The sequence below is a fragment of the Mastomys coucha genome, unplaced genomic scaffold (genome assembly GCF_008632895.1).
Source record: "Mastomys coucha isolate ucsf_1 unplaced genomic scaffold, UCSF_Mcou_1 pScaffold21, whole genome shotgun sequence".
NCBI lineage: Eukaryota > Metazoa > Chordata > Mammalia > Rodentia > Muridae > Mastomys > Mastomys coucha.
The window spans coordinates 134691332-134713845 of record NW_022196904.1 but is presented as its reverse complement, the minus strand read 5'-3'; the positions used below and the strand labels follow the sequence as shown (position 1 = coordinate 134713845).

The following is a 22514-nucleotide window of genomic DNA, read 5'->3' as shown; positions in this document are numbered from 1 at the left end:
TGGTGGGCCACATATGTAATTCCAGCACTGGGAGGCAAACACAGGGGGATCCCCTGAACTCACCAGCCAGCCTGCCTCACCAAGGGATCTGCTCAGGCCAACCCTGCCTCAAAAAAAAAAAAAAGGCAGCAGGGCAGTAGTGGCACATGCCTTTAATCCCAGCACTTGGGAGGCAGAGGCAGGCGGATTTCGGAGTTCAAGGCCAGCCTGGTCTACAGAGTGATTCCAGGGCAGCCAGGGCTACACAGAGAAACCCTGTCTTGAAAATCAAAAACAAAACAAAACAAACAAACAAAAAAATAAGGCGGACTGTGCAGGGAATGACAACCAAGACTGACCTCTGACCTACATGAACCCCACCACACACACACACACACACACACACACACACAAAATACATACAGAGGCACACACACACGCCACGCACATACGTGCACGCACGCACACACACACACACACACACACACACACACACACACACCCATGCACGCAAATTTCATGGCACCCAGGACCTGGGTGGGGAAGAGTGGGCAAAGTTTCAGTGAGAACCAGGAAAGGTAGGCAGTGACCACACAAAACTCCATCCTCTGGACTCTTTTTCTGTACAAGTCTGAGATCTCCCCACAGCGCTGAATGTATCCAACACAGCTGTCTGCTCCAGGAGCCAGAGCTCTCATGGACACTAAGTAGTCCTGCAGAAGATGAAGACCGCAAGTGGACACAGGAGGAAGGGGAAGGCAGCGGCAGCAGCCCAAGCCCCCACCCCCATCCCATGCCAACTTCTTGTGTAACCGTCTCCTCCAAAACATTCCATCCTGCAGGCAGGCTCCTTAAGCAGGCAGGTAAACACCTCCAGGAAGTCCCTGAAACTGACCAGATCCACTAGGCCCCTCTCTGCCAGGGAAAGCAATAAACGCTGTGAGTCCCCCTGACACTAGCCCAACAATAGAGCTGCTGGTAACACTCAGACAAGACAAGCTTCAAAAAAGTCTCTTGAGATCAACTGCCTAAAAGAAGCAGAAACCAGCCAAGCTAACTGACAGGTTTAGAACAACAGAGGTGCCTGGAAAGGACGCTCTCCAAGGTGTGAGGGGCCAGCAGTGTGTGCAGTGTGCTCTAAGTTCCTAGTTTTGTGGGCTATCACCCATGCTGGGGGGTGGGCCTTGGGGAGGCAGCTGTCTTTGAGTAATTCCTGCTCCTGTAAGGAACCCCTCCCCTATATTCCTGTAAATAGCCCCTGCCCCAGTCAGTTTCGCCCAGTTGGGCTTTGGTGGCCTGTGGTGGGAACCTGATCTGGATTGAGTTCGTGTGTGTGCACACGCCACACTCTGAGGTATCTGACCAGACCCATCTACACCCGCTGGTCAGGCTGCACACTGCTCCTGTCACTCTCTTCCTGCCCCAGAGACCACACCCCACACCTGGCAGAAACTGCCACCTGCAGCTCCCTACTTTTCAGGTGGGCACAGATGTCCCTGTGGGAGGCTCTGTCACCCTAGAAACTGTAGTCACAGAGAGTCCCAACCCAGTCACCACAGTTCTGCTGAGTCAAACTGATCCCAGGCCTAAGTGGGGAAGGTCCTCCTCATCCTGGACTCAGAGCCAGCATTTCCAGAGCCCCTCGAAATAGGGCCTTTCTCCTCAGAGGGAAAGTAACTGTAGGCAGGGTGTCTCGCGTTTTGACTATCTACAAAAATCAAGTTACGAAAAAGAAAAAAAAAAAAAAGAAAGAAAGAAAAAACAATCTGGGCCAGCAAGATTGCTACGTGGGAAAGGTGCCTGCTGCCAAGCCTGCCCACTCACAGTCAATTCCCAGAATCCCCGGGTGGGTGGAATGAGAGATCCAACTCCTGAAAGCTGTCTTCTAACCTCTACTCAATACTACGGAGCGTGTGCCATTTTATGGTTTATGCTGGCTCTTTTCACATCCTTAGCCGCATGTGCCCCACAGCCTGTGGGTCTGACGCCCCCTGTTCCTCCTCACCTACCATTTGAAGCCACTGTGGTAGAATGAATAGCTCTCTGTAAAGCACAAAAAGCAAGTTCACCCTCAAGAGTGGCTGCTGGGGGCCAGTCTGTGGGATGGGAGGCCTGGTGCACCTGGCAGAGCAGGCTGGATGCTTGAGAGGGGCTGGGACATACAGAGTCCCATGGAGGGAAGCAAAGCATCCATAAATCCAAGGAGCTTGGAAAGGTTCCCCAAAAGTCTCCATGAACTTGACCATAACCGACACTTCCTCAAATGCTCAGTCATAAACACAACACATACAGGTTAGTACAGACCTTCACCTATATACCTGCTCCAGCAACGGTGGGTTGGTGACACAGACCTATGGCTATCAGACCCTCTTCAATTAATAGTACAGCATCCTACCCTCACCCCCAGCAAAAGGCAAAGAGACAACTTTGCTGTCCTTATAGCAGTCCAACCTTATGGGGTTAGGGCAGCTAGAAGTCCTTTGTTTATCCTACCTTGAGGCCTGGCTTGGTGGCCAGAGCTGCTTATGCCCAGGACACATTAAAAGCAAATCAAATCCAGGCAGCACAGCAAAGATGGAGGAAGACAGACAGAAGCCTGTGTCCTGCTGTGCCACGCAGTGCAGGCAGGGGAAATGCCCACAGACCTGCCCTCTGCCCCATGGTACAGGCAGGCCACAGACACACAGAGCCCTGCCTCTCACCATGCAGTGTAATGAGGGAGGAGGAAGACAGAGACCTGTAGACCACGTTGCCACCCACAGAACTGCCCTCTGGCACATAGCACAGGTGGGCTGTAGACACCCACTTGCTGCTACTTTACAAAGCACAGACTAAGGATGTCACCCAGGGGCCCGTCAGATGCATGACCAGCCTGCAGCAGGAGCCACCACAATGTGCAGGAAAAGGTGGTCAGATGGAAGAGGAGAAAAAGTGGGCAGCTTGAGCATTATGAAGAGATGGAACTGTTGACTCGAGGCTGGAGAGGAGTTGCCCCGCCACCTGGGGTCATGGTAAGGTCCCAGCCAGAGCCTGCTGCTTAGGGCCAAGTCTGAGTCAATGGCTACCCAGTGGCAGGGGTCAGTGTAGCCGTCCTTGGCTCATTTTACCACTAGAGAATGGGGAAGTCCCTAGTTGGGACCGCCGTAGGAGACCATATGGCTGTCCAAGGGCTGGGCAGAACTGGCCCAGACCCTATGGGGTACAGCACTCTGGAGAGCTGGACCTCGTGGTGTGAGGGTGGGGAGAGCTGACTCTGGCAGTCCAGAAGGCTGCCCACAACGTCATGAGCTCAGGAGAGCTAGCCCTGCCCCTCACCAGCTGCAGCCCTTGGGAAAGCACAGCAGAGCTGACCCTGGTGGTGGGGGCACAGGTGAGCTGGTCTCTGAGAGTGGGGTAGGGTTGGGGGGAGGGCCGGCTCCACGTTGCCATGAGGTGATGTGGTTTTGGTTGTGATGCACTCCCCTCCTCTCTTGCCACTTGTGGCTGACCACAGGGTTGTGAGAGCAGATGAGCTGGTCCCGCCCCTCACCTGGACAGCACAGTAGGGCTGGCCCTGGTCAAGAGTGTGTGGGTGCTCCAACCCTGAGGGCAAAAGCGGAGGGGGTAGGCTCTGCCACTTGTCTGCTGTGAGGTGGCGGGGGTGCAGGGGTGATGCCTTCCCCTTGTCATCTTCGCAGTCAGGAGAGTTGGTTGGCCCTTAGGGCATGAGAGCCGGAAACCTAGCTCTGCCCCCTCACTGGCTATAGCACTTGGAAGAGTGGGCCCTGCACCTTGCCTGGGTAACTCAGTGGAGCTGGCCCTGATGGCAAAAGCCTGGGTTAGCCAGCCCTCAGAGTGTGAGAGCAGAAGAGCTGTCCCTGCCCCCTCACTGGCTGCAGCACTGGGTTAAGTGGGCCCTGTGCCTTGACTAGACAGCACAGTGGAGCTGGCTCTGGAGGCGTGGGTGTGGGTGAGCCAGCCTGGGGGCATAACTCTGCCTCCTGCTGATGGTGGCACTGGATGGCCTAGCTGAAACAATGCTGCGAATTCTCCCTCTTGGTGCTGATGAGGAAGAGCCGGGTGTGCTGTCCAGCTCAGCTACTACCCAGGCCCAGACCCAAGGCTCTGAATTGGCCCATCCCAAAATCTATATCATCTACAAATGCTGGGATGCATGGAAGAGCTGGTCCTGCAGATCCAAAGCTGCAGGATCTCCATGACACAAGGGAACAGGAGGATAACCTGGAGGAGTCCCAGTGAGGATCCAATATTGATGGTGTCACAGAAGCCAGAGATTTCCAACAGACCAATGACTCATTGTAATGTACATTTGCAAAGGAAGATGTGTGGACAGACTGTACAATGAGATGTTTTTTCTATGGTGTGTGTGTGTGTGTGTGTGTGTGTGTGTGTGTGTGTGTTATTTTGGGTAGGAGGTTACAAGAGCTGATCTGAGGGGACAGGAAGGTGAGTGGGACTGGGGTGCAGAGTGTGAAACTCACAAAGAACCAATAAAAAGTAAAAATAAATAAATAAATAAATAAATAAGAATACAGCCTCGGGCTGGAAAGGCGGCTCTGTGGTTAAGAATACACACTGCAGGTGACCAGAGTTCAGTTCCCAGCACCCACATCACATGATTCTGAGCTGTCTGTAACTCTGTCTGCAGAGAGATGGGACATCTTTGGACTCAGGAACACCTTCATTCACGTGCACATAGTCACACATAGCCACATAATTTAAAAGAATAAAGACAAATACTTTTAAAATGAATACAGCATACTGTTCTTGCCAAGGACCCAAGTTCAGTTCTCAGCACCAACTCTATGTGGCTCAACAGCTGCCTGGACTCCAACTCCAGAGGATCCAATGTCTTCTTCTAGGCTCCAAGGCCACTGGGTGCACATGATGCACATGCAGGCACTCAGACACCTCTTCCCTGGAACCCTGGGCTTCTCTCACATCCGTGTCTGTGTGAGTGTACATATTTGTACTTGCAAGCATATGTGTGCAAGCGGTTCGCACATCTTGCCATATTGACCCTTGTATTCCCCAACTCGGTACCCCCTGGAGTTTGCATGCCCCCACTCACCTCACCCTGGACACCCAAGGAAGTGTGCTCAAGCTGTCTGCCCACCAGGAGCCCTCCTCTCCTTTCTCTAGAAATCTATTCCTTTCTCAGAAGCAGCAAGGCTGGGGTGACACCTACCCCTGCCTGACCCATCCACAGGCCACTCCCCATTCTTCTTTGATGTCCCCCTGCCAATAGACAGCCAATCCACTCATCAGTTGGTACCTGAGGCTGGACAGTAAGAATCCCTACTGCTTTGACTCCTGCCCTCCCTTCCCAAAGCCCTTTCTGTGAACACACCCTTCCCAGCCTGGGCACAGGCTACGTCCTTGTGTCTATGAAGCTGGGAACCTGACGTACTAGAAGAAAGGCCCTCAGGGCCAACTGGCCCAGCCATTCTTTCTGGCAGGCCAGCTGTGCCTGGATACAGGCCACTGACATTGGGCAGCTGCCTCCTCCCTTCCAAAGGCTGTTGCAAGGAGGGCACGGCAGACCTCCACGATAGCTGGAGGAATCCACCATGGCTCCATGTAGGATGCATTAAAGCCCTGTGTCCCCAGAACCTGTTCTCATTTCTAGGCTTTCCTCCTTTCCAGCTCAGATCACATAGGCCAGGCCTACAGCACTGTCTGCTGTGACCTCCAGCCCCTGATCTCTGCATGGATAGGTTCTTTAGCTCTCTTTACCCTGGGAGCTAACCAGGCCCCTTTTCCCTAATCAGACCTCTACAACCTGTGCATGTAACCAGATGTTGACACCAGCCCATCTCTCAAACTGCACCCTCTCTCCCTGACCTCTCTCCTACTTGGTCTGCCTCAGTGGGGCATGCAGGAACCACACTTACCTTAACTGATTTCCCTGCCTCTGCTTCACCCACCCAGGCACAGAACCCACAGAGGAAGGAGGCGTGTCAGCCCACCAGCACCTCCTCAACCTGCACCCTTCCTTGCCTGGGCATAGATCTGGCTTTTTAGTGCCCCTCCCGATTCCCCAGCCTCTGCTACCACTCACAGAGGTGTCCCAAGTGCCCTGTGAAGCTCTGCTTTGTATATTCCCCCAGAGGCTGAGCCATTACAGCACAAGATGGAAAGATAAGTGTCCCTATACACCAGGATCATAGGGACTACACCTGTAGAGCATGCACTTGAGCCCCAAGTTGGGGCCACAAGAACACACATTGGGAAGAAGCATGATAAGAAACACATGGACACAGAGAGAAGGGCTTTAACCTACCCTCTGCCACTCACTATTCCTCCCAAGCTGCTCAGTAAGGACAACTCAGGGTCTACACCAGACTGGCCTTGACCTTGTGGTCACCCTCATATTGGGATTACAGTATATATATACCACCACACCTAGCTTTACCTTTGGACTAGAAATCAAAACCAGAGGAAAAGGGTTACATGGGACACACCCTGTAGGGTCAACACCGACTGCTTCACCCCCAGAAGCAAGTCTGGCCAGGTACACAGGAAAGGCCCCTCTGGGATTGTTCCTAACACAACACAGTTTCTTGCCCTGTGTCCTCACAATGGCTCAGGGCAAAACCGCAGGTGGTTTCTGTGGCAGGAACCTCCACCCTCACCCCAGGTACCAGGAAGACATCCAGGGATAAATCCGTCATACCTAAAGTTAAAAACTCTGTTAGGTGTGTGACTAGGTTGTGGTATCTGGTGTCAGAGAGAAGACAAAGACGCAAGTATGGAGACCTGGCTCTTGCCCTGCCCCAGGTGGCAGTGTTAGTGCGGTGGGTGAATGCCCACTCCTAAATCCTACCTGCCAATTTTCTTGTCTGGGGACCTGCAGGTGCCCCCATGCTTCCAGGCCCAATCCTGCCTTCATACCAGCCTCACATCGCACCTGCCAAGGAGGAACTCCCAAGGAGGGTTGCTGCAGACCCCTAAGCCCCTTACTGCAATGCAGAACAAGAGACCTGCACTGAAAACCAAGCTTAGTGTTAGGTCTGGTGTTTAATGCCACCTGTTTGCAATTTTGTATCTCCACCTGCACTAGGTTCTTTTGTGTGTGTGTGTGTGTGAGAAAGAGAGAGAGACAGAGAGAGAGAGAGAGAGAGAGAGAGAGAGAGAGAGAGAGAGAGAGAGAGAGAGAGAGAGAGAGAGAGTACCAGAGATCAATCCTGGGTGTTGTTCCCCAGGGGCCAAGCTTCTCTCACTGGCTAATTCAGCTAGGCTGACTTGGCTGGTGGCAAGCCCCAGAGATGCTCCTGTGTTCACCTCTCCAGAGCTGGGATTACAAGCGTGCACTGCCACATCTGACCTTTCTCCGGTCCCCATTTACTTTACTGTCTGATCCATCTCCTTAGCCTCTTCTGGGCCATACCTGTTCTCACCTTTCATCACAGTTAGCTCCCTCAGGGCCCGGTTTTAGCCAGCTACTGACTTCACATTCCCAAAGCACAGAGACGCCTCAAGATGCACTCATGCACTGACCTCTGCTTTCTCGCAGAGGACTCCCCTTCCCAAGCCGTGTTTAATCATCCCCCGAATAAGCTGAAAGCTTTTCAAAGACACCACAGCTTAGTGCTGTTGATCAAATCACAAGAACTTTGCAGGCTCCAGCGTGATTGCCTCTGCCAAGACTGCCTTCATTTTTAAATTTGTCTTTAGTATTGTGCGAGTGTGTGTGTGCAGGACTGGGGGAAATGCCACTGAGCATGTGTAGAGGTCAGCGGACAGCTCTGTGGAGTGTCTTCTCTCCTCTGTGTGGGATCTGCGGGTTGATCTCAGGTCACCAGGCCTGCACAGCAAGCACTTTACCCACTGAGGCTTCTTGCTGACTTGAGAATGTCTTCATTTTAATAACATGGCTTGGTGTCAAGTGCCAGTCCTCTGAGCTTTGCTGATGGGACTTGCCCACTGGGCTTGCTTTTTCCATAGTCAAGCCCTCTGCATCAAAACCATTTCACCTCCGAGGTCAGCCCATGAGCCCTAACACTGGCTATGCCACCAAACTGCCACCCCATGAAAAGACCCGCTTCCCTTTCCAGACCAGACCCTCTCTGCCTCCCTGCTCTTCCTGTAGCTCCTGGGGCTGCAGAGTTGAGAGGCAGCCAGCTAGGAAAGGAGGGTAAAGTTCAGGAGAGGCCCAGCACACCGCCAGAAACTGGCACATGCCAGAGAAATTGCAATGAGCAGTGTCCACCATATAAATCAAACAGTAAGACTCGGGCTTCTGAGTAACTGAATTATGCAAATGGGTTCTGTGCCCTAGGGAGTATTGCAACACAGCCCTGCAGCCCATAGATGGGGAGCCAGATAGGTCGGTAGACAGGCAGACAAGACAACAGGCAGGCAGGTGACTCACCGTATACTAGCAAGGCAAACGGGATGGCGGCAAACAGGCTTGTTTTCATGGCAAAGAAAATGTGAGGTTTACCTAATAACTGCTTGACACAAACCAAACAATTCCCTTCTTATTTTGTGCGTGAATGCATGTGTCCAAATTGGTGACCATCACTCTTTACCTTGTTTGAGAAAGGGTCTCTCTCAGAGCCCAGAGACCACCGATATGGCGAAGCTGGCTAGCTAGCAAGCCCCAGGGATCCTCCTGTCTCTGTCTTTAGTCCCAGGGTTAGGATTACCGATATGCACCACTGCTCCCAGCTTTTTATGTTAGTGCTGGGACCTGGACTCAGGTCCTCATGCTTGCACACAAGCACTTAACTCACTGAGCCATCTCCTCAGCCCAGGTCTTTTTCTTTTCTTTTTTTGACAGGGTCTATGAGGCCCTGCCCAGCCTGACCTCACAGAGATCCACCTTCTGTTGACTAAGTGGGATTAAAAGCATGGGCCACCTGCTGTATGTTATTATTATTGTTATTGTTATTATTATTATTATTAATTTGTTTTACACCCATCAGCTCGTTAAATTCTAACTACAACTCTAATTAATGAATCCATGGCTGTCTCCATTCACTGATGAGGAAAACAAGACTTAGATGTCAAACACTTTCGTAAGGTCACAGCCAGCCAACTGTAAAGCAGGAATTGGGTCCAGGCTCAGCTCCAACGGGCATGTCCTTACCTTTCAATGTGCAGTAGCAGCTGTGACAGCAAAGGCCAGCAAAAGATTCCTGCAGTTGCAACACACATCGGCTATGTCACTGCTGTAGCCAAAAAGATAGATGGCAGCCAGCAGGAAAATTCAATTATTACAAATGAGGACCAAGGCTAATAACTCTTATCAGGATGACCTAGGTGCCCACCAGAATTGCATAATTCACCGACAGGCAGGCGCAGGCTCTGCCTGCAGCTCTAATCCCTCACCAGCTGTCCATCTTAACTAGCAGTAAACAACCTCTGGAAATCCTTAGAGAAAGGGTTACCCACAGGAAGTGGCACCTTAACAGAATTCCAGGCAGGGCATCCAGGAACATGGCAGGCATCTCTCACTAGGGATAGCACCAGGCTGAGGAGCCCTGGGCCCTGTCCCTGAACAGATGCTGCTGGTGGGGTCTAACGTCTGGGGGTGTTCTGCTCCGCTACACAGAAATGACTCCGATTTAGAAAGGCTGGGTATACCTTTATAGTCTTAGCACTCGAGAGCCAGAGGCAGTGGATCTCTGGGAGTTCGAGGCCAGCCTGGTCAATAAATAAGTCCAGGACAACCAGGGCCATTACACACACACACACACACACACACACACACACACACACACTTCTGTTTCAAAGAAAAAAATAAAGCTGAAGAGTAATTGAAGAGGGCATTCCCTGCAGCCTCTGGGCTACATACACATGTAAAATGCACACACATCAAAAATAAAAAAGAGACTTAAAAACCTGAGTACAACTGCTATATCCAGATGGAGATGAACCGCTTTCACCTTGTGCCTTCTGTGGGCTCAGGGTACAAGGAAGGTGAAGGAACGTCTTAGTACATTTTCAGTTGCTGTAACAGAGTGGCCGAGGGCAGGCATTTTATAAAGAGATGTATGGGTCTCATTTCTAGGTCCAGAGACTGAAAAGTTCAGGATCACTCCTTCTAGGTGAGGGCCTTGCTATGCCCTTGGATGGGAGAAGGCACTGGGGTGGTAGAAGCCTGGACAACAGTGGAAGCGTGTGGAGGAGAGAAAGCAGGCCCAAGGCTCTGTGCCTATGAGAACTAATCCAATCCAAGAACCAATCCAGACCAAGACACTAGACCACTTGCTTGAAAGACTCCACCTTGAAAACTGTTACGCTGACTATGAGATTTCAATTTTGTTGTTGCTGTTATATTAGTGTATAGGTGACGGGTTCACAGGAACTCACTGTGAAAGGCTATACCTGGAATTCAAGCCTGAACAGTCTTCATTTGCATTATGTAGTTCAGCCATTGGTGACTTTCCCACAGTGTGGCACATCACCATAAACAATTGGCATTGTTTGGCTGGACACAGTAGTTCAGATCAGGTCAGAAAACAAATTTTGGTCTATGGCCATACCATTTTATTTACTGTATTTTTAAATGTTTTTTCAAAGGATTTATTTATTTATTTTATATATGAGAGTACATTGTTGCTGTCTACAGACACACCAGAAGAGTGTATCGGATCCCATTACAGATGGTTGTGAGCCACCATGTGGTTGCTGGGAATTGAACGCAGGACCTCTGGAAGAGCAGTCAGTGCTCTTAACCACTGAGCCATCTCTCCAGCCCTGGCTATACCATTTTAAACAGTCTGATTTTAAAAGAAGCAAAACAGGGTCAGGCCTGGTTAGTATTTGGATGGTAAAAATAAAATTTCAATCTATTTTCAATTTAGTCTACATCCCCCCCCCCCAAAATAACAACAGAACTCCCACCTACCACACACTGTAAAAACTCAAGCTGGACAGGATGCTGAATAGTTCCATCTCCAGCACTAGGGAGCTGAAGGCTACAGAATCATAAATTCAAAAGCATCCGTGGCTACAAAGCCGGCCTAAGCTACAACGAGATCCTATCTCAATTTAAAATAATAACAATAATAATGAAATAAAAGCTGGGTGTGGTGGTAATCCTAGGAGGCAGAAGGATCACTATACATTTGGGGCCAGCCTGGTCTACATCTCCAGTTCCAAGCCAGCCAGAGCTTCTTAGTAAGTTCCCATATCAAAAAGAAAAGTTCAAAGTAAAGCGAAGTCCAATTTAGGCTGTAAACTGCACCACATCATTAAGAACTGGCAATCAGAGAAATGTGACTTTGGCAAAACAGACTTAGGGGAAGCCACCAAGGACATACTTCCAAAGGAAATAACCAGGACTGGGGATATGGCTCAGTTGACAGAGTGCTTGCCTAGCATGCAGGATGCAGTAATGATCCCAGCATCTCCAACACTGAGAAAGCAGGCTTGGTAGCACAGGCCTGTAATCCCTGCATCTCCAACACTGAGAAAGCAGGCTTGGTGGCACAGGCCTGTGATCCCAGCACTCAAGAGGTGGAGGCAGGATGATCAGAAGTTCAAGATTGTCCTCAACTACATAGTGAGTTTAAGCTCAGCATGCATAAATAAGACTGCCTCAAAAAATAAAAAAACAAAATAATGAAGGGGACCAGCAAGATGGTTTGGCAGGAGAAGGCTCTTGCTACCAAGTCAACATGAGTTCAGTTGTCAAGAGACCCACACAGGAGAGAGAGAGAACCAAGTTCCACAAACTGTCCTCTGACCTCCTCACAGGTCATGTGTGCATGCTCACGCACACACACACACACACACACACACACACACACACACACACCCCTCTGCCTCACCACACCAAAAAAAAAAAATACATGTAAAAATTTTTAGTGATAAGAGAAGTCCTTCTGCAACAGCACATAGATCCAATCTTGCCACAACAGGACTCCAGCCTGAACTCTTGACTGCTAGGAAGGGGTATGCATCTATTAGCTCAAGGAAACTGAACTCCTCATACCACTGTTTCCACACATGTTCCCAAATCCTCAGGGACTGTCCTGCACATCCCATCCATGTTTGTCACCTCAGCAACCTGAGATCTGCAATACAAGCAATGCAGAACATGGTGACCATCAGAAAACCCCATCCTGCTGCAGTCCTGACACTGGCATCTAGAACCTGTATCTACAATGTTCTGATTTATAGGGGTAGGAATCACACGCCACAGGCCACCTCCGGGTAGAAAATGCTGTTAGATGGGGCTGGAGACACGGCTTAGGGGTTAATAAATCTTTTTTTTAAAAAAAGGCATTCTAAAGTTCAAGACTGTACGTAGGTCATACTCTGGGAAGACAAGGCCGGCCTCACACTTAAAAGATCAGCCTATCTTTGCCACCTGAATGCTAAGACTGAGTCTCACTTCTAATTGGAGTCTCCTGGGACTCAAGGGACATGAAAAAGCAGGTATCAGAGCTGCCATTGTACAGAAAAGGAAATGAACACCCAGACATGTCCACACCTCACCATCAATCTAGGTGTGCATGTATGGGGGTGGTGGCTGCCACGAAGAGCCCCTCTCTGTGACAGCAGGTGACTTGGGCCTAACTGTGGGGATGGCTACAATCCAGATCTGGGTTCACTTCCAGAGCTATGGCTCACTGACAAACATCAGCCTCTGTTGTACACTTTATCAGCAGCACGGGCAGGCAGTACAGAGCGCCTGAGCTCTCATCAACTGAAGGATGCTACTTCGTGCAGACATAGAACATAGAACTGCCTCTTTAATTCAAGGCCACACTCTGCCATTCCAGCAGGAACCTGAGCGGTCAACACTTGTCCTTCAAGAAAGTGGGTGTCTGTCCTGGTTCTTTCCTCCAACCCCCACCCAGCTCAATGCTTCAGTATCAGCATGGGGTACCTCAGTCTATTTTCTAACTCCGGCTAACATGGGCAGCTCATTCATTTCTTTTCAGATTACCTTCACAGACCCACAGGGCGCAATGGGCTCCAGGGTTAGACCTTCCTTGTAGCATTTTCGGGGCAGCTGCTGGGAAGCTAGGGGTGAACATTGTAATAAACCAACCAGTTTCATAAAGGGCCAAGTTTTTAGCTGAAGTGGAGGCAAGAAGATCAGAAGTTCAAGGTCAGCCTGGTCTACACAGTGAGTTTCAGGCTAGCCAGGACTACATGGTAAGACTCTTGTTTCATGGGGGACAGGGTTGTGGGGAGTCACTTACTGTCCTTGTAAACATATAAATATCCCTTCAGGGCATGATAACAAGGCATGTTAAATTCTCTATTCATGGCTTTACCCAAAGCCAAGGGAACCCTAAAGAAGAGAGGGGGGTGTGGGTATGGTCACTGTAGAGAGCATGTGGCCTGGATGGAATGGGAGTGTCAGGTAAGGCAGTCCAGAGCCACAGACCATGGAAGCTCACTGAGGCAGGGGCCAACCACTTCCTCTAAGCCCTCCCTCTTGAGCATTAATTTCTAGGGGTGTAACCAGTGAAACTTCCAAAGCCCCCACTCCCTTAATACCAGTAGGCTGGATCAGTCCAGTGGAGAAAAGGCGCCCCAACCTGTCCTTCCTTCTGCAAGGATTGGCATGCCTGCACAGGGTCAGGGAGACTGAGGAAGACAAATTCTAGAGGCACTTAAGAAACAGAAGTGAGACTCAGCTCCTTGGACCACACACAGAGGAGAAAGGGACAGAAAGAGTATAGATGAACTTTGTGTTCCTAAGTGCCACGAGCCAGTACATTACACCAGTGCATAACACCAGTGCATTAACACCAGTGCATTACACCAGTGTATAACACCAGTGTATAACACCAGTGCATAACACCAGTGTATAACACCAGTGCATTAACACCAGTGTATTACACCAGTGTATAACACCAGTGCATTAACACCAGTGCATTACACCAGTGTATAACACCAGTGCATTACAGCAGTGCATTAACACCAGTACTTTAACACCAGTGTATAACACCAGTGCATCACACCAGTGTATAACACACGTGCAATACAGCAGTGCATTAACACCAGTGTATAACACCAGTGTATAATACCAGTGTTAACACCAGTGCATTACACCAGTGCATTAACACCAGTGTATAATGCCAGTGCATTACACCAGTGCATTACACCAGTGCATTAACACCAGTGCATTAACACCAGTGTATAACACCAGTGCAGCATTAGCACCAGTGCATTAACACCCACCGTTGCATTACAACAGTGCATAAACACCATTGTGTAACACCAATATATAACACCAGTGCTTAACACCAGTACATGAGTGCATTACACCAGTGCATTAACACCAGTTTATAACACAGTATTTTTTCTTGTTTTTGAAATAGGTCTTATGTAGTCCACGCTAGCCCTAGACCAGGTATGTCACTGAGGCTGATCTTGAACTACTAATATTCTGTCTCTACTTACTAAGGGCTGGGATTATAGGCATGGACAACCCAGTCTAATCCTGTGATGGCTGTTTTTGGTTTGGTTTGCTTAATTTTTATTTATTTATTTATTTTTTTGAGACAAGCCATGCAATCCTCCTGCCTCAGCACCATCCCCCAAACTCTAGGATTATAGGTGTTTTGTTCCACACCAAGCTTCCCTTACATTTTTACCTAAATGGGTCTGTGCACAACACGGGTTGACACTCCTCAGAGGCAAGGTTAGCAGCCACCCTGTTTCCCAACCTTCCAAGTGGCAGTTACCCAAGTGTCAGGCCGTCAGTGGGCAGCATGCCCACGGTTATTAACTTCTGATAAACATTCCTGAAGGTCAGAACAACTCGCACAAAAAGGGCAAAGGGTGGGCACTTCTCAGAACCAGGCTGCCACATTACCTAAACAGGGCAAAGCTGGCCTTAGCCCAGGGCCGGCGGGGACCCAATGTCCACCTCAATATTTGCATGGGGTTCAAGGTGAAGAGTACGAAAAGCAACAAATATTTGAAATCAACAAGTAGAACTTACTCCTTGTATTAGGTAAGACATTTAAAAAAACAACAACTTTGCAGTCTAGGTTTGGTTTAGAGACAAGTTCTTGTGTATACCACAAAGAACTCCAACTCAATGACAGTGGTAGCTGGCCTTAAGTCCGGCTCTCCTCTAGCTTCCTCCCAAGGGCTAGATGGTACGGGTATACACCATCACAGTCCTGAACGAACTGCAGTAACTACCAAGTAAGGAGGTGACCGCACGACACCCCATTTTCACCTCTTTAACTTTGCACAAAATGCTGGTATTGCTTTTTTACTTAAAACAAAAACATGTATCTTGTTTACTTATGGTGGCGGTTGAGTACACGCTATAACATGTGTGCGGAAGTCGGGATCACTTTCACCCTGCGAGTTTATGGATCGAACTCAGGTCGTCAGGCTTGGCAGCAGGCTTATTTTCCTCACAACAAAAATTCTTGCCTTAAGAGCTTAAATTGGCATTAATTCAAGTGTGCAGTAATCCTTTTTTAAGCCTACTAGGCGCGCCACCGGCTTAACATCTCCCTTCCTTTTTCTTCTTTCCTGAGCTGAGGATGGATCTTTGCCGTTCCCAGGCTGTCCCTTAACTCCCAGGTTTCCAGCGACTCTCCCTCCTTCAGGGGACTGGACATCTGCTAAACACACTTTAAAATGAGTCACCTTGGACTACCATTTTATTCTAAACTCATTCAAATGCAGACTTCCACCAGCCATAAGACTCCGGCCTACCGGTAAATATCTATACAGAGTAACTAAACATATTTTCTAACCAAAAAAAAAAAAAACCACCCCCTTCAAACGGTCAAAGTACAGCATAGCCTCATGGCTCTAGCGGCCTGCAGAGCCTGACTGCCAGTTCAAGGCGCTGGGGAAGGGAAGGGCACCAGCAACCGCGGCTTCCCGCCCCGCCCCTTCCCTCACCCGGCCGGGGTCACGTGACGGCTGAGAAAAGTAGGGGAAAGGTTACGGGAGCCCCGCCCCCGTGCCGGCGCGTCCGGGGCGCTCGGATCCTGTTCCACCGGCCGAGCCCACGCAGGCCTTCCGGAGCGACGCGCTGCCGCTGCCATCCCAGCGCGCCACCCCGGAGCCACCGGCCCGCTTTGTCTGAGGACAGATGTCGCTTACAACCAAACAGCCAGCCGGCACCGTGCCTCAAAGGGTTTCACTGCGAAACCCAAGGGGAAAAAAAAAAGTAAAAATTACAGCGCTTTTATGAATGGGCAAAACGGGCAAGAGGAATCAGGGTTGGGTAAGCTCTGGCCAGCGCCCCAAACTCCCGAGAGATCCAGGCCTGCCCGTTGCGTGACCACTGGGTCAGGGCCAAGCGCAGCGGCGGCGGAAGGGAGGCGTTCCGTCCCTCATCTGCAGTCAGGTGGCTTTCTAGCTCAAACTCGAAAGGTTTTGTCTTGTGCAGGAAGCCAGCCGCTTCGGCCACTTTTGATACAAAACCTGACCCGGGCTGGATTCCAGAGACGGTTAAGGGGAATTCAAAGCCGGGCGTAGTGGTGCACGCCTATAATCACAGCACTTGGGGGTAGGTGCAGGGAGGAGATCAGGGGTTCAAAGCCAACCTTGGGTACAGAGCAGGCTGGAGGCCAGCCTGTGTTACAGCAGACTCTATCTCAATTCTTAAAAGAGTAAATAAGTAGATAAAAGAGAAAATTCAAGTGTAAAGTTAAGACTAACGAGGCATCACAGGCAAGAAACCAGTAATTTACATGACAAAAGAGCTCTTGGTGCTGCAGCAAAACCAGTCCAGCCAAAGACTCCGAATGCGGACGTTGCCCAGACCTACCTACTGCTATGCACTGCCCCGGGAGTGCAGTCCTCCGCGCACCACAGTTCTCTGCTTTACGTCCTCACTGAGCCCGGAGTCGACCGACTAGGAAGGGGGTGGTGGTGGTGATGTATGCTTGCTGGCACAAATAAAAGGCCAAAGCTGTGTTTTAGTCATTTGGCTTGCGGTTTTGACAGAGATAAACACGCTTGAATATCAGGAACGACCAGAAACCAGACGCCTGTGCGACAAAATGCTGTAACTAAATACGCGTTCCGAAATCTAAACTCACTTTCATTTTATTTGCGAACTTCCAAAGTTAGCAGTTTCCGACTAAAATCTGTCCTTGGACAACTAACTATTTGAATGCACGGAACAGAAAGGAGCCGAGCGAGAGTCGGCCCAGAGTTGAGAGCACTGAGCTTGACTGCATCTAGCCTGGTTCACACTAGGAACTTTTTAACTCCTTTAAAACGTGAGCATTCTTCTGTATTCTGTGACAGCAATGAAAACCAGACCCGATTTACAACAAGAAGAGGAAGAAAAACGAAGGGTACCGGCTGTTAGGGCACCGCGGGGCTGCTCAGACCTCGCCGTCCGACTGTCCCAGGCCAAGTTCGCACAGGCCAGGTCACGTGACGCCCCCACCCTCCCGGGCTCCGGTCCCGGCGCGACCTTGGGCAGTCACTGGACACCCACCTGCCCTTGAATCCCGGGCAAAACAGCGGGTGAGGGGTGCGAAACACTTAAGTCTTTGCGCCAAGGGTGTGTCCCGAAGGCTGTACTGCAGGGACCCGCACGGGGAGAGGGCACCGGCCACCTGCCAAGTCCCCTGGCGGAGCATCCTTCCTACTGCCGAGCCCGACCCTCAGGACCCCGAGAACCAATCCTCCTGCAGAGTGGCAGGTGGAAAGGGCTCGCCGTCCACACTGGCCCCAAGCCACCCGCGGAGTGGGGAGTGAGAACGGGTCGGAAGGGGAGTGGACGCCCCTACTAGTCAGGGACCAAGGAGTCATGCCTAATCCTGAGCATCCTTCACAGGGCAATGAGGACCTCAAACCCACGCGGTGAGAGAATCCACCGTGGGGCGGGACACCAAGAGCCGGGGTCCCAAGCGTCCCGAGCGGAGGCATCTTGCCCAGTCTGGGAACCAAGCATCTTTCCTCCGGTCCCGGGATCCCAGACCCGTCACTGCGCGGGGGAGGGTGCCCTCTGCTTCTCCAAGGCGCAGCTCCGATGCGTACCCTACGGGCACAGTCTGGGTCTCCCTCCGCGCTCCCAAGGATGACTGACACCCGCGCGCCCAGCACAGGGCGGTGCCGCAGCGCTGCCCTCGCGGAGTCTTACCGAGTCTGCGGACGGCGGCGGCGGAATGAGCGAGCGGAGTCCGGGTCCGGGCAGGAGAGGCCAAGCGCACCGATGCGCGCCGCGGGTGATTGGCTGAGCGGGGCGGGCTGCGGCGCGAGCGGGGTTGGGCGGGGCCTGGACGGGGCGGGGCTGCCGGGAGGAGTTCAGTAACTGAGGCTAGGACCCGAGCTTGTCAACAGCAGACTTAGGACAACATTCCTTACCTTGCAAGCCTCAGTTTCTTCATCTACAAAAGGGGCCAACTCATTAAAGCCATGCCCATAAAAGCTCTTTGCATCATGCCTGGCTTACACTCGCGGTTTACACTAACCCGCACATAAACTCTGCAACCCTGCGGGGGTTATGATGTTTCTGCTCCAGACTTTTTGGTTGTTTGGTTGTTTGGCTGATTATTTTTAAAATGGGGGTGAGCGCTTGGCGGGAAAAGGAACGGCTTGCCTAACATCACGGAATGAAGAAGTAAGCCCAAGTCCCAAGCCTGAGTAACAGATGTTTGTCATCCTGGTACAGGTTGGCTCCAGAGGCTAATACACTCATAGTCTCCCTGGGATAAAATTGTCAGGGTTAAAAAAAAAAAAAAAGCCAAAATCTCATCTGCGGAGCAATTAGGGTGTGGGATGTAGCTCCTAAAGCCGTTCATTCCTGTCCTGTGTAAGGTCCTGGATTCAAGTGTCAGCGTCAAAAAGCTACAGAATCGAAGTACTCTTTGAACGCTGAGATCTAATAGGTGTCAGTAGGGGAGCGATTGGAACCCGGTACAGAGTGGCTTCTGGAGAGGGATCGCTGGCAGCACACAGGGAACGAAGGTTGCAGGGTGAGTTGTGAATAGGGTGCAGAGAAGTCAGGCCAGACCTGGCAAGGCACTCTACCCGCCAAATGGGGCGCCCTCCCAGGCTGCAGCTCCAGGCCCTGCGTGTAGCAGTTTCTCCATAAGGCACTGAAGAAGGAAAAACCGCCACTCTGAGGTCAAGCACGGCTGGTCATGGAAGAGAAGTTTGCCTCCATCTTTCCCTGCATTACCGTGGAAGGTTCGGAAGAGAAAATGAAAGTTCCCCTTGATCCCGCCCCCAACTGTTGTTTAACTGTTGCTGTGTCTCACCTCGCCCTACACTTCTTATTGTTTAAAAGGCCAAGCGATTGTTAGCTGTAACTTTGCGTTTTTAACTTAGCTTCTGTGAAGGGACTTTTACTTGGCTGCATGGTTCTGACGCACACCCCAACGCCTTTGGCCTTCTTAAGCATCCTTGCCTGAGCACCTGTTCCTGAGCGTGGAAGTGTGACATGTGGCTGGCACTGCAGAGGTGCTGTCTGGGAACAGTTTCTGCTGTCCACTCGGTCTCATCGGCCTTGATGGCCCTAGCGTCACCTCTTGCCGCTCCCTACTTACGGCTCCTTTTACATCGCGGACTGTTGCGCTCACCTTAAATGCCCTTCCTCCTCTCCCTAGAACCTCAGCCCTAACCAATCCCCTCCCCAAGGACACTTCCTCTTTTCTTGGCGTCCTGCTTTGCGTCCCTCTGGATTGGCCTTGTGCCCTGTCTGTCCGGGAGGCTCCGCGGCCTTGACCGCAGGCCCTCCGGGCCGCCCGCCTCGGAGCCACCTGCAGGCCAGGCGGGACAGGAGCAGGGGTGGAGACTTCCTCAGAAGGAGCGCTCAGGCGCCTCGTGCCTCCTGTGCCTTGGGGAGACACCATAATGAGCCAGAGCCGCCTGCACCTGGTTTTATGCTGTGGGGACCTCATTTTCCTTCCTCTGCCCTGCTCCCAAGGACTGTAGCTCCCTGGGTGGCTATTAATAAAGAGCTTAACCACCCCCGCCCTTCGCCCCTTGGGGTGGGGATGGGAAAGCTTGGGGCATTAACCTAAACTCCCTGAGCGCTGAAAATATCCCTGGAACTGGCACCAAAGCTAGAATAACCTTTCTCAAGCTCTCCTGTTTATTTTTCACATTCTTTCTCAGTTTTAATCCCATAGACTGTGCCAGCTGCCCACGATGGATACGTTTGCCCTGTGTGATGGCTCACACCTGTAATTTCATTACTTGGGAGATTGGGGCAAGAGGATCATATATGAGTTGGAGACCAGCCTGGGTTACAGTGTGAGCCTGTCTCAAAAAACAAACAAACAAACAAAAAAACAAAACAAAAAACAAGCAAAACAAAACAAAACGAAAACAGAGTTGGAGGAAATTACTCAGTAACTAAGTACAAATACTACTCTTGCCCAAGACCACAGTTTGGTTCCCAGCATCTAAATCTCAAGGTTCACAAGCACCTATAACTCCAGCTCCTGGTGATCTGGCTCCCCCTTCTGGCCTTCATGGGCACCTGCATTTATGTGTACATACCTTCTTATACACATAATTTATTTTTAATCTAAACAAACAAACAAACAAGCAAACCACAGCTGGGGATGTGGCTCGGTGTTACAGCGCTTGTCTAGCAATCATGAAGTCTTATATCCCATCCCCCACACCACATAAAGCAGGTATGATGATGCACACTTGTGATGCCAGCAAGAAGTTCAAGTTGTCCTTGATGCCACACATCAACTTTGAGGACAATGGAAAGAATAAGATAAGTAGATTAATCGTAGGGTTGCATGCATGCTAGTCAGGTGGTCTGCCACTGAGCTTCCATGGCCCTCATTTTTTCAGTGCTAGCGCTGGAAGCCAAGGTCTTATGCATAGTAGGCCAAACCACATCCCAACCCTAACTATCCCACCTAATAAACGTGACAGGGAAATCTCAAAGCCCCCACTGTTTTGCCAAGATCAAGAGAACACCATGGCTGTTCTCTCTAGCCTCCTTTCCTGTCGGCAGCACTCAAGAGATATCCATCCAAAGTGCTTAAGAGGACGTCTGGGGACTTGGCTATGGGACCTAGTTTTGAGGGAACTCTACCCCATAATAAAGAATGTTGTAATCCCAGAAGGCGGTGCTTTCTCCTCCTCCTCCAAGCCTCAGGTCCCCCTGAACTTGAACTTTGAGCCCCTGGACACGTTTTGAGTCAACAGCGGAGGTAATATTTGTTCAGCCAGCGTCACCAGGTTCCATGAGGATAGTGGCGTTGTCACAAGGATAACAAACCCAAGGCTGCCGATGAGTGTGGGCAAAAGAACTCAGAGTCCATGAGGTTTCTTCTGTGACCTGGAGCTCCCACCAGAGAGTGCAAATGTGCTGTGAAATGTACTCCACCTGTCCCCTTTTGGGGGCTACTCCACTGTTTTCCTCTGCCCTCCCTTCCCGAGCGTCCAGTGAAGGGAAGGTTGGCAGTGTTTGCTGTCCCAGAGAAGAAATAATCAAAGCCACAAGACCAGGGCTAGGAGTGTCAGTATGAGCCCCTCTTTGTCCTGTGTAAGCCTCAGTTTCTTCACTCTAGGAAATGAAGACAGAGCCAGAGACATGGCTCAGCAGGAAAAGGTACACACACACACACACACACACACACACACACACACACACGGACATACACAGATAAGGTACCATGCACAAATGGTTGTGAACTACCATCTGGATGCTAGGAATACTTGAACTTGGATCTTCAGCAAGAGTGGCCAGGGAGTGTTCCTGCTCCTCCGCCCTACCATGTTTTGAGACAGTCTCTGGTAGTGCATGCTGGCCTAGTACTCACCACATAGCCAGGAGTGACCTGAACTGCCTGTACTGGGATTGCAGATGTGCTCCATCATGCCCAGTCTGTGTGGTGCTGGAGACAAAGGCCAGGATGTTGAGTACTCTACCAACTGAGCTACTCCCACAGATGTGCCACAGGCCAATTGAATGAGGCAACTCCCCAAATGTGACGCCCTCAGAAAAGTCTGGGCTGTGTCCAGTTGATGCCTAAGTAGGTGACAGAGCCTCTGGGTATAGAGGAAACAGGTGAGGCAGGAAGCTCTGTCGTTAGAGGTTTTGTTTTAAAAATATCTATTTATTTATTCTTTTTTTTTTTTTTTTTTTTTTTTTTTTTTTTTTTTTTTTTTTGGTTTTTCGAGACAGGGTTTCTCTGTGCAGCCCTGGCTGTCCTGGAACTCACTCTGTAGACCAGGCTGGCCTCGAACTCAGAAATCCGCCTGCCTCTGCCTCCCAAGTGCTGGGATTAAAGGTGTGCGCCACCACCACCCGGCTATTTATTTATTCTTAAAGATTTTAACTTTAAACGGTAATGTATAGCCACTGGGAACTGAACTCTGGTCCTCTGCTGATGTTTACAGCGTGGCTGCCCTGGGGCTTTCTTCTTGGATGAAAAAATGAAAGGGCTGGAAACATGGCTCAGCAGTTATGGGCAAAGGCTGCTCTTGCTGAGGATCCTCTCTCAATCCTCTGCAACTCGAGTGAGTTATGAGGGACCCTACACCTCTTCTGGCCTCTAAGGACACGAGGCACACAAAGGGTGCACAGACATATGTGAAGGCAACACAGATATACATATATCAATTTTAAAAAGAAAAACAACAACAATAATGTT

The 22514-nt window shown here is 50.5% G+C and overlaps 1 protein-coding gene across 5 annotated transcripts in view; it reads right to left on the bottom strand.

Moving 5' to 3' along the window:
* Nucleotides 1-18162, bottom strand: part of Cpt1a (carnitine palmitoyltransferase 1A) — a 63699-nt gene extending 45537 nt beyond the window's left edge. The window contains exons 1-2 of one of the 5 annotated variants that reach the window (XM_031389079.1): nucleotides 18029-18162; nucleotides 16700-16820 (exon numbers count right to left, since the gene is read on the bottom strand). The gene's annotated coding sequence lies outside the window, so the exon portion shown is untranslated. Of the gene's footprint in view, nucleotides 1-16699; nucleotides 16821-17238; nucleotides 17748-17925; nucleotides 17948-18028 lie in introns of those variants that run through there. The other 4 variants (XM_031389080.1, XM_031389081.1, XM_031389084.1 and 1 more) reach the window with 4 other exon arrangements.
* Nucleotides 18163-22514: the final 4352 nt, after the last annotated feature.